Source organism: Osmerus eperlanus, chromosome 4 (genome assembly GCF_963692335.1).
Source record: "Osmerus eperlanus chromosome 4, fOsmEpe2.1, whole genome shotgun sequence".
Taxonomy (NCBI): Eukaryota; Metazoa; Chordata; class Actinopteri; order Osmeriformes; family Osmeridae; genus Osmerus; species Osmerus eperlanus.
In genome coordinates, this window is record NC_085021.1 from 4,416,061 (window position 1) to 4,425,803 (window position 9,743).

General features: G+C 40.4%; 1 long non-coding RNA gene across 1 annotated transcript; it reads left to right on the forward strand.

The window, feature by feature from the left end:
- On the forward strand, positions 1-1,211 carry LOC134018327 (uncharacterized). Its single transcript, XR_009929923.1, has 3 exons — positions 1-153; positions 970-1,020; positions 1,131-1,211. It is a non-coding gene; the product is annotated as an uncharacterized LOC134018327 (long non-coding RNA).
- Positions 1,212-9,743: the final 8,532 nt, after the last annotated feature.

Genomic DNA, 9,743 nt, shown 5'->3' on the forward strand with positions numbered 1-9,743 from the left:
AGCAAACCTGCCCCTCAGTCTGCCCCTGAGCAACAACTTTGCGCATGCCCATTTCAACGCATCGCTCAAATTGGGGTTTCAGAAGAGATTTTGCAGGGGTTCAACACCGTCTTGTACGCATTGGATTTCAACTGGAAATTAGCTACTTCAAAGGTGAGTTTCTTTACAGAAATATATAAACATATTTTAAGAAATTTGATGGGGCATACTTATACGTATATGTTTGAAATGTAGGCCATTTAGCCTGTTTATGTGCTATCAGATTCACATTGTTTACGTTAGGATTTCGATAGCTACAGTACAGTAGAGGTTAAACCCTCCAGAAAGTTATGTTGAAATACTGAAAATGCATAGGCCTACATGTTTTCAAAGTTTAGCTTCTCACAAATCACCCACAAAAGAATCAGTGACAATAAACGTTCAGAACTGTTAAAAAACCTTGTCCCAAAATAGTTTATTTAGCCCGGAATTTTCAAAGACTGTGGAGCTAGCGTGGCTGATCACGTTTTAATCACAGCAATGGCGTCTATAAAAGTATCATGTCACTAATTTTTCCAATTTGTACATGACATCTTTTTTGGGATAAGTTTATTCGTTTTAACCTTTTAGATGCGTGAGTTTTAAATATTTCCGACGCTTCCACCAGTTATTTTTCCAAAACGGCAGCTAGGTTGCTTTAATTAGCTTCCGTTACCTAGCAACCTAGCATAATACTCGTAGCAATGCTACTACCTGCTAGTGTTACGTGTTAGCCTACTAATTGTAAATTTTGAAGCCATATTATAGCGTTTGTCATATAGTTTTTGTCTATCGGAAAACAGTCGGTTGGAATGTTCAGAATCACACATGTGCGACGCTACGATGTGGGGCCCTGCTTTCGAACGATCACATATGTGCAATGCTACTCCTTTTATATCAATATGCTATAACTATGTACATAAACTACATTCCATTTTCATTTCTGTACAGATTATCCTACCACCGTCACACGGCCTAGCACTGTGTCCCTGGGAAATGATGGTAAAGTAATGAATGACCGTTTAAAACAGTGACAATAATTGTATGAGCCATGGCAACCTAAATGCTATGTTTTGAAGCAAAAGCATGACTTAAAACTTTTGCATCACCAGATTCCATACCCCTAGATGTCAACTCTGGTCTGGTGGAGGTGAACCAATTGGGGGCCCAGGAAAACAGCTGGCAGCCAGGCAAGTGCAAATATAAGACACTCAAAAAAATATATGCTTTGTATACAACCATTCAAGGTAACATTTGTTATTTACATAAATGTTACAGCTAATCTAGAAGAACCACAGTGTTTGCCAATCATGCTAACTCTTGTAAACTTGTTTTACTTGTTTTTAATGACAGACACATTACAGGTTATGCTCCGGAAGATGGAGACATTGGAGGAGAACCAGCGAGAGGCTCTCCTATTCAGGCGACTACAGGGCAGACACACTGCCAGTGCCAGTGATGGACCTACTGGTGGCCCAAACACAGGCTGAACTCCAAGATGCCTTAAGCGAGGAGCGCCTTAAGGTGCTGGAGTTGCGAAAGAGAGTGGTAAGTGTTTGGAGATGCCATGAACTATGGCTTACACGCAGCGTTCAACGTTCACATTGGTGCTGATAATAAGTTCATGACTTCTAATTCCAGACGCTGTGATGAAGTGGAAGACGGGACTGGGAGAGAAAGCTGTGGAGCTCCTCATAGAGGAGACACTCAAACACAACCCGGCAGCCCGTTCAAAACAAGCCAGGTGAATGAATCATGATTGCAGCTTCCATATCCAACCTTTCACATGGCTATGTGACACAAATCTAGAATCACATGTTTTTTTGATGATGTATATTATTTTAGATGTGATTTTTTTATGACTTGTATAGCGCCTTTTTACACGTGCAATTATGTTGATAGAACACTAACTTATTTTGTGCTTCATTGTCAGGGCCTACAGACAGGACCTGTAGCGGGGACTGGCAGAAGATTTTAATTCACTGTTTGGCACTTTGTTTGAAATAAAATGACAATGTTACATGGAAATGCTGCCTTGTTTATGATTAGCTGGAGTTAGGCTACACATCACACAAACCTCCTAAAGTTGGCTACCATGTAGCCTATTATACAAGAACAAGTAGCATTTTGGGCAAATGAGGTCTGCATATGAACCGCCCCAATATAAGCAGTAGAATTGAGAAATATAGGTTACTTAGTTAACGTTGCAGTTACGGACTGGCAACGTCACAAAATTACGTTGCTAGGAGGTCGCGGTTACGGACTGGCAACGTCGGAAAATGACGTTGCTAGGAGGTCGCGGTTACAGACTGGCAACGTCGGAAAATGACGTTGCTAGGAGGTCGCGGTTACGGACTGGCAACGTCGGAAAATGACGTTGCTAGGAGGTCGCGGTTACAGACTGGCAACGTCGGAAAATGACGTTGCTAGGAGGTCGCGGTTACGGACTGGCAACGTCACAAGATTACGTTGCGGTTACGTTCTGGCGTCCCACAGATGCACGGTCCCGCAACGTCGCCAAAGACGTTGCGGCAACGTATGTTTGGTCATCGAGTGACGTTGCAGCAACGTAAGGGCAACGTAACTGTGTTATCTGGGTTAGCAGTTTTCTTATTACATTAGCCTATTTTATTTAAGTAGCCTAACCTCAAACCTTTCTTTTGTTTCTTTTACCTTACATTTTCTTTTAGGGCTGAGTGGTCTCGGTTTAACATAATTATTTATAGCGACATCATTATTTATAGCGAAGTAGCCTACCGGACACTGTTAGCTCGCAATGTACAAAGACTGTTCCTGCAACAAAGTTGTTACTGAGTAACAATTAGCCAGCTAGACGCCGGGCAGAAGTTTGTAGCTAAGAAAGAATGCTCGTGCAACAAAGTTGTTACTTAGTAACAAGTAGCCAGCTAGACGCCGGGCAGAAGTTTGTAGCCATATATAAAGGCCTTCATATGTAATTGATTTGCCTGTGAGATTCGCTGATTTTGGGTGTCCAAGATATGATGGTTTCTGATCTGTATCAACAGTCTAGCCATGTAGCTACAGGGCTCGACATTAAGGCTTGTCCGAGACGAGTGGATTTTTTTTGTAGGGCAAGTCTGGAATATTAATTTAGGCTAATTGCCCGACTGGACAAGTTATTAAAACTCAAACAAAATAAAATCCAATGTTATTTCACGTTATGTGCCACTCATTACGTCTATCGATTTCATTTGACCGAATTCTGCATTAGCAAAACACAAAAAAGGGGCTTCCTCCCAAGATCTCTACAGACCGTGCAGCTAATTTAATGTCAAGCTTATTTACGTTATTGGGGGCATATTTCAGTTACAGTACCAGATGGTAGGCTACTGTTTGAATCGCGATTCCATCTGAGATAGCTACTGCCGGTAACGTTGTTGTTAGAATAATCTTCAAAGGGGGTTCTTTATTAATGAATGAATGAGTAGGCTAAATGCCTGAAGATATCACTGTGGTAATTTGCATTACAAATGGATACGGACAACGGCATGTCTTTAGTCTGCTGGCATATTTACTGAACTGCTTCCATGACAACCCACTGATACATTTATACAGCCCCAGGTACGGGGCATCCAGAGGGTCATACTACAATGACGAGAAGGGAAAAACTTGTCATAGAGATTAGGACCATTTTAGAAAAAATAAAAAGTTAACACCAACATTTAGTAACTAAATCCATTGTTATGTCTACAAAATTATTTTAGATATAGTATATGCTAAGTTTAGCTAGCTTGCAAATACTGAGGATGGTCTACCGAAGTTGAGTAAGCCAATGCTAGCTGTAGGATATACAACATTTCACTGGGTCTTGCAGCGCTGCTTGATTTACTGAAATTATTATGAAATGTTATGTTCTACTAGCCATTTGCCTACTTTAGCAAATCACAGTATTTCCCACCCCTGATAGTGTAACTGAGACGACACAGTAAATAATTCATCTTTCAAGTAATAAGCCCCCGTTGAAGTGTTGAGCATTTATTTAGGGGGAAATCGCTCATTCATAAAAAGCTCACTGGTAGCGATCATTGTCAAATCAAAGCACAATGCCCTTGCCGAAGGCAAAGCACACCCAATTACACATGTAAACGGAGTAATCGTATTATTGGCATAAACCGACAATTGCTAGTAATCGGGTTTCTCATGGTCAAGTAAACGCACCAATCACCTGTGTGAGAGACTGAGTGGTGCGTGTCTGTCACACAGTGACACTGCCGCCACGGTGATGGTGTAGCTATGATTGCTAACGCGCTGAGGGCAGAGAATAAGAGAAATGTAGCTAGAATCCACACCTCAAACAAGTTAACCTAGACGCAAAACTGTACGTCCAATCCCAAAAATAAGGATATTTTCCGAGACCCAAGACTGCCGAAACCAGAGATATTCTTTATATGTCTGTGCAGTCAGAAATACGACTCTACCTGCAGTTTCAAAAACGTGTTCCTTCAGCTTTCCTGGTGCGTGTTTGTTTGGTTGCCAGAGCGATGGAGCAGCTGTGATCGCTAACGAGCTGGGCAGAGAGAATAACTAATGTAGCTAGAATCCACACCTCAAACAAGTTAACCTAGACGCAAAACTATACGTCCTATTAAAAAAATAAGGATATTTTCCGAGACCCAAGACTCTGCCTAAACCAGAGATATTCTTTATATGTCTGTGCAGTCAGAAATACGACTCTACCTGCAGTTTCGAAAACGTGTTCCTTTTGCTTTCCTGGTGCGTGTTTGTTTGGTTGCCACGGTGATGGCGCAGCTGTGATGGCTAACGAGCTAGGCAGAGAGAAAAACGAACATTTACCTAGCATCCACACCTCCAACAAGTTGACCTAGACGCAAAACTATACGTCCAATCCCAAAAATAAGGATATTTTCCGAGACCCAAGACTCGAAACCAGAGATGCCCTTTATATTTCTGTGCGGTCAGAAATACGACTCTACCGGCAGTTTCAAAATCTTGTTCTTTTTGCTTTCTCTGACGATTTTGTCACCAGATTTGCATTGGTCTCTATGGGGCGAGAGTTGGACTTTGTCTCGCTTTCGTGGGGCTCTGAACAAATGTGTACGTCTGTTGAATTCAACAGACAACTGTCTACGACCAGCACAAAATTAGCTATCTATTGATCCAAAAATGAAGCATGAAGAGCGAAAATTGTGGCAATGCTGGCAAACTAGAAATATTTTTTCAAGGACATCCGAAGCTGCCCTCCACTCTAATATGGAAGCAAATCGTTACCAAAATTCAAGAATGTGGCTGCATTATTTGACTCATAAATGAAATTAGTAATCAATCATCCTATTTGCATTTTAATTTTCTTCTTCAAGAGTGCTGAATCTTTCACTTAATTAAAATGAAAAAGAAATAGACAAATTTTCTAGAAATAGTAAAATTTGCAAATTAAAATGCATTTCCAGAAATGCATTTTCATTTTAAGAACGTGGCTGCAAAATCGTGACCACAATTCAAATTCAAATGCATTTCCAGAAATGCATTTTCATTTTAAGAACGTGGCTGCAAAATCGTGACCACAATTCAAATTCAAATGCATTTGCAGAAATGCAAAATGAACGAAAAAGCATTCTGAGCGGCGCAGCAGAGTGACGTCAGTAGCCGCTCTTCTTCAGCTCCCTGCTGACCGAGCTATCCATCTTGTTCGGTAGGGGGCGGTGTGCACATCTGCATTGCATTACATTGCAAATGTGCCGGGAAATTGATTGAATTGCCGGGTCTTTAGAGCAGCGTTCCCCAACCGGTGCCCACCGGTCCGCGGACCGGTACCGGTCCGTGGGTCATTTCGTACCGGGCCGCACAAAAAAGAATTAATAACATTATTTCCTTTTAATTGAGTCTGAAAGACGTTTTATTCTGAAAAATGACCTGATTCTCTCCTTCTCTGCGGGCCTTTTCCCCTGAGCAAAAAAGCTCCGCAAAGACGTGTGTTTACTCATTTTTTAGCAAGTTTGTGGGCTTTATTGAACGGTATCATGCTCTTCCTCTTGACACATGACAAGTGATAGTTACCACTCAATGAAGCCTGTTTGAGACAACAACTCTATCGGTGTTTTGGATGAAGGCTATCCTGAGATCGCCACTAAAGCACTGAAAACCCTGCTTCCATTTCCAACATCAAGCGGGATTTTCTGCCGTGACAGCAATCAAACAAAATTATGGAATAGGCCTGAACTGGATATAAGGAACGCACTTCGGGTGTCACTGTCATAGTTTATAGTCACACACAACAGTGGGATTGACACATCGAAAGCTAGCTAGTAACAATATAACGATGGAAAACCTTACTACTGTTTGAGCGTTTTCTTTTCTTGTCGCAAATGCTTCTGGCCATTTTGAAAATCGATCCACTATCACTAAAAGATACGAAAATCCTCGACACTTGGGCATGTGAGTAAAATCTATCTGTAATTGTTGGAATGGACCTTCAGGTTTCGGCAAATTATCTCTTTTAGCTGGATTGACGTGTGGATTACAACGAGCACAGATTAAGCATGTTTTAACAAAATCTCTAACTTGTTGTTCTAGTCCAATTGTAAAGAACAATTGTGAAATATAGTGCATGATACTCTTATACCCCACATGGGTAACGCCATGTACATAGGATATTAAGGATTCATACGCAATTTTTGGTAATGCTATTCTATCATCTACAGTTTTCCATAAACCATCGTTGTGCTTTGCGCATCCCTTCTTCTCCCTAAGTAGAACTTCAGATGGCATTGCCTGATTCTGAAACAATATCAAATCATCAATGGTAAACGGAGGATTTGAAATTTGAATATTCATGAAAGAATGATTCATCCACGGTGGGAAGGAAGCATTTAACGCTGCATCTTTTGCATGCTTGTCGGCTAAATTATTACCTTTGGCAATATCAGAATCTGCCTTTGAATGACCCGCACATTTTACTATGGCAAGGTTAGTTGGCAACATCATAGCATCTAATAGTCCTCTTACTAAATCTGCATGTTGTATGGGTCTTCCTGCAGTAGTTACAAAACCTCTGTTTTCCCAAATCTTACTGAAATCATGTGCCACTGAAAATACATATTTGGAGTCGGTATATGTGGTAACCGATTTATCTTTGGCATATAAACAAGATCTAGTTAACGCTACTAATTCTGCTGCTTGAGCTGAAGAAACAGGTAATATATGGGCTTCAATACAATTTCCTAAATTATCCACTATGGAATATCCGGAAAGAATAGTTTTATCATCTGGGCGCATTGCTGAACCGTCACAAAATAGGACAAAATCACTATGTTCCAAAGCTGTTTGTTGCAAGTCTGTCCTTACACTGGATGTAGAATTAATAATATCCATGCAATCATGAGGAGCTACATCCTCTGGTTCTGTTCCATGCAATAAAGCTTTGAGATGCAAAGCTGGATTAGTGTGTGTGGCCGTGGAAATAATCAAATTTTGAGTTCCTGTCAAAATGTGTTCATAATTACTACGTCTTTGACTCGTCATATGTTGTGTCGTAATATTCACTAACATAATGTTCACGGTATGTGAAGTGTGTAATATTATGGGGTGTCCAAGAACTATTGTTTGTGCCTTTTCCACCATTAAAGCAGCGGATGCAACGGCTCTTAAACAAGGAACCATGCCCTTGACGATAAGTGGCAACATTTTACCGTAATAGGCTACTGGCCTAACTTCATTTCCATGTTCCTGTCCCAGAACTGCGGATACTATTTCACCGTTGTCTGCAACGTACATATGAAAAGTCAGTTTGTAGTCAGGTAATCCCAGTGCAGGAGCAGTACACAAGAGATATTTGATATGACGGAAGGCATGTTTCATTTCCTCATTCCATTGAATGACTTCAGGAGAGTCTTTGAGTGTGGCTTTGCGCAATTCTGCGTCATGGACTGCATACTCAGCTATCCAATTTCTACAATAGTTCACCAGTCCTAGGAAAGACAACATCTAAGTTTTGTTCCTTGGTCGTACAATGTCCTTAATGCTGTTCACTCTTTCCTGTGACAAAAATCGACAGCCATCCTTTAAGATGTATCCCAGGTAGTTTACTGATTCTTGACAGAATTGGAGTTTAGCAAGTGAGGCCCGGTGTCCACCTGCTGCCAAATGTTTCAGCAGAGCTGTCGAATCTGAGACACATTCTGTCTCATTTCTTGCCGCCACTAAAATGTCGTCCACATATTGCAATAAGGTCGAGTTACATGGGAGTGATAATTGTGCCAGATGCCTATTAACCATTGCACTATAAACTGCTGCTGAGTCAACATAACCCATTGGAAGGCGTGTCCAAATATACTGTTGTTGTTGAAAGGTGAATGCAAATAATGGTTGGGTGTTTTTATGTATTGGAATTGAGAAATATGCCGATGAGAGATCGACAACTCTGTACCATTTAGAGTCAGCTGGTAATGCTGTTAGTATTGAATTAATATCAGGTACTATAGGTGAAATAGGGATGACTGCTTCATTAATCTTCCTCAAATCCTGTGTAAAACGATACTTGTTAGTGCCTGGTTTCAAGATTGGATTAATAGGAGTGTTATTTGGGGACTGAGCTTTACATATAACGCCCTGCTGTAATAAACTGTCAATAACACGTTTAATCCCCTCTTCTTTTTCTTTGGATAAAGGATATTGTTTGATGTAAACCGGATATTTACTCATGTTAACCTTAGCTTCATAAGGTGGTACATCCAATAGTCTCACATGATTTGCGTGTAGTGCCCATAAAGTGGAAGGCACCTCACGTAACACAGATGGTGCACATAATTATATTTTAAAAGTACCATCATTACGAATCTGTGGTTTCATGTCAGTTTGTAATTTTTTTATGAAGAAATGCGTATGTTCCAAGCCATACGTCCAGATGACAAAACTCTTATAGGATTCCTCAGTATCAGGGGATTTCACTAAATATTGTTTATACATATCCATCAACTGAGGGACATCTGAAAAATCATTCCTAACTGCACACACAAAGGGCTCAATGTTATTAGAAACAGTCTTCCACAATAACAGAATCCCATGTGGTGAGATAAAGATGTTCCTTGGAACTTTTTGTAAAACTTCAGGATCTATAAGTTTATCTGAAAAAGGAAAATCTACTGATTTCAAATTAACAATCCTAGCAGCTGCAGCTACATTACAAGAGGCCAATTTCTTAAAACCACTAATGGTGGATAACGTTTTCACAAAATCAACATCCCCTAAAATAGATTTAGCTATGTGGCTCATCTGTCTAGTACTGGAGAATAGTTGATAAGCCTTATTCGGGGGTATGTGGACCTCGATCCCATCCTGCAAACATAAGATGGTTGCATTCAATTTACTCAACAAGTCTCTTCCCAATAACGCCATAGGAGAAGTTGCGCTTACAATGAAAGAATGTTGTAATTTATAATCATCTATATCAATTTGTAATGGGAGTGAAATAGGATCTATCTGCGGCTTACCGCTGATGCCGACGGACTGGACAGTATTTTTACTCAAAGGACAGTCAATATCTGTTTTCCTTAAGCAGGATATGGTGGCTCCGGTGTCAACCAAAAAAGGAATTCGTTTTCCTGCAATACTCAAACTTAATTGTGGTATTTCAGATGGTGTATCTGAAACATGAAATTGTGGAGCATTAATGATACATTTTACATTGTCCAGATCCATCGATACACAGCATCACTTATCCTACATCAAATTGGCTGATGATTCTTTCT